Here is a 7,133-nt window from a genome sequence, read left to right on the forward strand (position 1 = left end):
CAATATATCGAGAGCTCAACTTACCCTTCTTGCCAAGCTCATCACTCCCTTCATAGGCAAAACTTTCAGGAACACCCAATCGCCTATCTCAAACTCTAGCTTACGTCGCTGATTATCCGCATAGGATTTCTGGCGACTCTGAGCTGTTAGCAATCTTTCTCGAATCACTTTCACCTTATCAACTACTTGTTGAATTAAGTCTGGGCCTACTAACTGATTCTCCTCGACATCAAACCATCCTATGGGTGATCTACATCTCCGCCCATATAAGTCCTCATAAAGAGCCATCTGAATACTAGAATGGTAACTGTTGTTATAGGAAAACTCGATAAGAGGCAAATGATCATCCCAGCTACCTTAAAAGTCAATCACACAAGCTCTCAACATATCGTCAAGTTTCTGTATAGTATGCTCCGCTTGTCCATCTGTCTACCGATGAAACACGGTACTAAGACTCACCTGAGTCCCCAATCCATTCTGAAAAGACTTCCGGAAATTAGCTGTAAACTGTGTTCCCCTATCTGAGATAATGGTCGCGGGAACACCATGAAGTCGTACAATCTCCTTAAGATAAAGCGTCGCGTAATCCTCGATTGCATAAGTAGTTCTGACAGGAAGAAAATGGGCTGACTTTGTAAGCCTGTCAACTATGACCCATATCAAATCACACTTCCGTTGAGTACGGGGAAACCCTGTAATAAAGTCCATATTAATTATCTCCCACTTCCATGTCAGAATCTTCATAGACTGCAATAGACCTCCAGGCTTCTGGTGCTCTATTTTGACTTGCTGACAATTCGGACATTGAGCAACAAACTCCGCTACATCTTTCTTCATACCATCCCACCAATAAACTTTCTTGAGATCATGGTACATCTTTGTTGAGCCTGGGTGAATAGAATAGCTAGAGTGATGTGCTTCCCGCATAACCTATTGACGAAGCCTTATAATAGTAGGGGACGCACAATCTACCTCTATATCGGAGTACTCCATTTCCTGTAATCACAAAGAGTGTCTTTTCTTTTTGAGGTGTTGTATCTCAGTAACAAACTAAAACAGGATCTTCATACTGATACTCCTTTATCTCTACTATCAAAGATGACACCGCTGTGTCTTGAATAGTAACCCCTGCATCACCTGAATCTATCAATTCAACTCCTTGGCTAGCTAATTGATGAACTTAACGGGCCATTTCACTTTTCTCTGGTGGCACATATGATAAGCTACCTATTGATTTACGACTAAGGGCATTGGCCACTACATTAGCTTTCCCAGGATGGTACAGAATATCCATATCATAATCCTTTAGCAACTCTAGCCATCGCCTTTGACATAAGTTCAAGTCCTTCTGCTTAAAGATGTACTGGAGACTCTTATGATCAGTATAGATATCAACATGGACACCGTATAAGTAGTGCCTCCATATTTTCAAAGCATGAATCACTGCTGCTAGCTCAAGATAATAGGTTGGATAATTCTTCTTGTGCTTCTTCAACTGCCTAGAAGCATAAGCGATAATCTTACCGTGCTGCATCAACACACAGCCCAATCAAACACCTGAAGCATCACAATATACCACATAGCCATCTACTCCTTTTGGAAGAGTTAAAACTGGTGCTGAAGTCAACTTATCCTTCAATGTCTGAAAACTCTGCTCACAAGCATCTGCCCATTGGAACTTAGCTGATTTCTGAGTCAACTTAGTCAATGTGGCTAAAAGAGAGGAAAATCCTTCTACGAACCGTCTATAATACCTTGCCAGGCCTAAGAAGCTACGTATCTCTGTTGGTACCATGGGCCTTAGCCAATTCTTCACAGCCTCAATCTTTTGGGCATCCACTCTAATGCCTTCTTTCGAAATAATGTGACCTAGAAAAGCCACAGAGTTCATCCAGAACCCACACTTGGAAAACTTTGCATATAGTTCTCTTTTTCGAAGAATCCAAAGCATAGCTCGTAGATGCTCTTCATGATCAGCCTCTGACGGCGAATAAACCAAAACATCATCTATAAACACAATCACGAACGAATCTAGGAAGGGCCTGAATACATGATTCATCAAATCCATGAATACAACTGGGGAATTAGGTAGCTCGAACGACATAACACAGAACTCATAGTAGCCATATCTAGTCCGGAATACCGTCTTCGGAATGTCTTTCTTCTTCACCCTAACCTGGTGGTATCCTGACGTCAAATCTATCTTCGAGAAATATTTGGCGCTTTGCAACTGATCAAATAAATCATCGATGATCGGGAGTGGATACTTATTCTTTACAGTCACTTTATTCAATTTCCTTTAATCAATACACATTCGCAACGAGCCATCCTTCTTTCTTACAAATAATACCGGTGCTCCCCATGGTGATGTGCTGGGCCTAATAAAGCCCTTCTTAAGAAAATCCTTCAATTGCTCTTTCAATTCTTTCAACAGCACCGGTGCCATCCTATAAGGAGGAATAGATATTGGCCGAGTATTTGGCAATAGGTCAATAGTGAAATCAATCTCTCTCTCTGGGGGAATGCCCGAAAACTCATCTGGGAGCACTTCTGTAAACTCATTAACCACAGGAATAGACTAAAGAGTCGGCGACTCTGCTTGCACATCTTGAACTCTAACTAGGTGAAAAATATACCCTTTTCTGATCATCTTCTCTGCTTAAGGTAGGAAATAAACCTACCTTTTGGCGAAACGACATTACCCTTCCACTCAAGAACTGGCTCATCGGGAAATTGAAATCGAACTATCTTTGTTCTTCAATCAACATTAGCTTAACATGAAGCTAGCTAATCCATCCCCATAATAACATCAAAAGCAATCATATCTAACTTAATCAGGTCTGCTACGGTATGGCTGTCACAAAGTATAACAACATATCCATGGTATACTCGCCTAGCTATAACCGGATCACCAAAGGCGTACACACCTCAAAAGGTTTAATCAACTTGGGCTCTATCCCAAACTTATCGGCAACAAAGGGCGTAACATATGATAAAGTGGAACCTGGGTCAATTAGTGCATACACATCATAGGAGGAGATTGATAATATACATGTAACAACATTAGGAGATGTCTCACGATCCTGTCTGCCGGCTAGTGCATATACGCGGTGCTGAGGACCGCTAGAGCTAGATGCTCCATTCCTCCCTCTACCTTGTCTTGCTGGTGTCTGAGAAACTTGCCCTGAAGGGCACACCACAGAAGAGGAATTAGCCACAGAACCTGTGGGCTGAACCATACCCCCACTCTCTCTCATCGGACACTGTCGCATAGTATGACCTAGCTAGCCACAAGCATAACAAAATTCTAAGCCCAGCCAACACTGACTGGCATATAACTTTCCACACTGGGCACACCGCGACAAAGAGGGCTTCATCTGGCCTAACTCTGGTCTGTACTGAGAGCTTAATGCTCTAGAACTCTGGCCCGCTCCGGAATAAGAAGATCGATCAAACCTCGGACTAGAAAACCGCAGAGGTGCACTCTGAATGGAATGGATACTGGGGATACTACGGTCTCTGTCCTCCCCTGGAATCACCCCCGATCTCTTACGTCCTGGCCCTCTTGACATGGCCCAGGTCACGGTCATGATCTGTCCTCCTCTGACGCTTGCGATCTTCAGATTCAGTGCATATGCCTGTATACGGGAGATATCCATGCCTAGATGTAATGCAGCAGTCGTACAAGCATCTATCAAATGTGGCCCTAGACCAGCCACAAAACGATGAACCCTGTCCTCCATCTCAGCTACCATGACTGGAGCATATCTGGCTATAGAATCAAAATACACGCAACATTCCTGGACACTCATACTGCCCTGCTCAATGCGCAAAAATCTATCTTCTCGGGCTCACCTGACCTTAGGACAAGAAGGGCATTCTCTTCCCTAGATAACTCCCAAGTCTGATACCACTGTACTGCAATATCATGGAGCCTATACGAAGCTAACTCCACAGATTCGACCTCATCCACGTGCATAACCCTCAAGGTCCTCTACATACCATCAATAAAATCCTGGGGGTCTATATTTTTCTTTACCACGGAAAACTCTGGAGGACCTAACCCAAGAAAGGTCTTAACCCTCGAACTACCAGTCCTATCTGCTTGGTCAACACCAACTCTCTGTCGCTGAGCCTGGACAGCTACTAATCTGGTCAATAACTATATAGCATCCCGCACATCCTGGCCCGGTGCATCCGACTAAGAAACTGGGCAGGTACTGGAGGCGGGGTATGCGATGTATCAGATGGACTCTCACTCTAAACCTCATCCTGGGCCCTCGTAGCCTGCCGAGTATGGTTAGTGGCCTTACCAGCTACTCTCTTGTCCTTCTGGGCAGCTGTAGCTTTCTTGGGGGGCATCTCTGAAATTATAACAATTCATCAGAAAGGGAATGCTTAACACAGGGCTCTATCGCACACTCTAAGAAGGAGAAAGAATGACAATTTCCTAGCTGTCCTGTAGCCTCCTGGTTATAAGTGTGGTGCACAACATGCCCATAAACAAGACTTTACTAGCCACGGTCTATAGACAACCCTAAGATGGAACTGCTCTGATACCACTTCTGTCACGACCCAAACTGATGAATCGTGATGAGTGTCTGGCCTCTAGGGAGCAAATACCCCTATACTCATATCTACATCTTACTGGACATCTAGGGCCCATACATGACTTAAACTGATCTCTGTGGTGCACTGATCGCTGCTGGACAAAAGTCCTACTAAGCAGGACCACCTATCTGTCTACCTCTACCTGCGGGCATAACGCAGCCCCCCGAGCAACGGGGAGTCAGTACGAATAATGTACTGAATATGTAAGGCATAAGAACAATATATATATATATATACAAGAATCATGAATAAGATCTGAACTCATAAGCTGAAATGACTATCTGCATGTACTTGTATGAACTAGTATCTGTATGTATCTGCGTAAATCTATGTAACCGACAATGCACTTTGAGCACATTATATGCATGCTTATGCCTATCAATGAAGGTCATACATTTTTATATATAGGTGCGTGTATAACGCCTGATATATGTGCGTATATAACGCCTGATATATGTGTGTATACAATGTCTATTTTTCTTCTCATATCATATCGGCCTCTCTACGACCATCATTATATACATTGCTGCGGTACGTGCAACTTGATTCTCATATCATCATCATGGTGGCAATGCGTGTATAACACCTATCTCTCATCTCATACTCCACATGTATCTAATACTCGCGTATATAGCGCCTTCTGGTCACGGGTCAATGTACATAAATATATAATGAATGTAATGCATGAATAAACTTTATACATAGAACTGGCCACATAAAACTGGACCCATGAACAGAAGGAACACTCATAAACGAGGTACATGAACATCAAATACTAAAGTACTTCTAATGCTTCTAAGAGTAGAATAAAATGGAAGCTCGCTTACGCACTTGTTGACTCATATCATAGGATCATGCCAAAGGAAAGAAAGGATAGCCTTAACATACCTTGAAGTATACCCAATCGTCCAACTTCTACTTCTTGAACTTGGAAGTCTACAATCAAGATAACGTAAGCCTTAATTAGGCTATTTACCTCATTTACTAATCATTTTAAATACATATATGGCTTAACGAATTATGGACCACATTCCTCTTGTATGCTCAACAACACTTCGACTTCCCATTTGATCTAAGATCAACCACAATACCCACAACATGATGATAACACATTTATATATCAAAATATACTTAAATTCATTTGCAATCATCTCTTAAAATAACCCCAAATCACTATTTTATCGTTCATCAACTTACCACTTCCATAAGTATCCTCTCTCTACTTAAAATCACTAAAACTCTTGATAATAAACTCAAATACAAGAGTAGAAATTATTCACATACCTTTAGGGGTCTAAGATTCCAAGAATCACTTCAACTCCAACTTTCTAAGCTTCACAACCTTGAAGAAACCCTAGAAACAACCTTCTTATTGCCAAGCGCTGGTTCACGGGGCTCGGATCTTATCAAATCTCCACTAATAATGATGGAAAGTGTTGGGAGAGAAAATACTAGGGTTTTTCTAATTTGGAGTGGAGGAAAATGAGAAATAAGGTTGTGGGTCTTATATTTATAGTTGGAAATAAAAAAGCTACAGCGGTGTGGTTCGACGAGCGGGTCATCCGAGTCGATGACCCGTCAACGTGTCGACGGTCCGTCGACTTGCTCCGTCGACCTGCGCCTGCAAATGCAAGGCTGCGGAACCCTATCGATGCCTCACAACAACGTTCCATCGACCATGTCGACGATGACTGGTGTCAGCAGATTTTCTCAAATTCAACTTAGATCGCGTTGATTCGATTCGTTCAACTTCTAACTCTGTAAATTGCCAAGAATACCTGCTGGTACCCTTGTACATAGGGTAAGACACTTTTTATCTCCAAAACTCGGACTCGAGTCTCAATTCCAAGGGCATACCTGACTATAAAACTATAGGTTCTACTATGACGAGAACGAGAGGCGCAACAAGGACTCTCCGAGCTGTCCCCTAGGAATGCTTTCCGAGCCTCGACCTTAACTACCTTGGCCTCCTCAATCTTTGTGGCAATACCCTCGATTCCACCCTAAACCTCTTCTAAAGTGAGCCTTCAGGTATTTCACTTCACATACTCGGCCTTTAGTACAGGGCGGGCATCAGCCCTGAACTGGTCCCGCTTGGTTAAGGCTTGCTGCAATTAGGGCGACAGTCCGGCATTTGTGTGACTCAGGCCATCGAGGTCTCGGGTAGCATGCTCGTACCGAACTGAAAGCTCCTCAAAGGCTGTAGCCCACCTATCATCCTTCTCTTGGGCGACTCTCAAGGCTTCTTTCTAGGAGGCCCACTCAGCTTTGATCCGACCATATTTGTTTGCAAGGTTAGCATCTTCAACTTTAAAAGAATCTAACTCTCTCCTCAATTCAGCGATGGCCGCTACCTTCTCCTCGGATAGTTTGGCACAGGCTTCAGCTTCGGCTTTTTTGATAAGCCTTCTGGTATCGGCCTCGAGAGCCGCATGTTTCTCAACCATGACCTCGAAGTCATTTTGGCGCGGAGGGCTTCCTCCTTAGCTGGACAGACTTCGGCTTCTTGGATAAGCCTCCCG

The sequence above is a fragment of the Lycium barbarum genome, chromosome 7 (genome assembly GCF_019175385.1).
Source record: "Lycium barbarum isolate Lr01 chromosome 7, ASM1917538v2, whole genome shotgun sequence".
Classification (NCBI taxonomy): Eukaryota; Viridiplantae; Streptophyta; class Magnoliopsida; order Solanales; family Solanaceae; genus Lycium; species Lycium barbarum.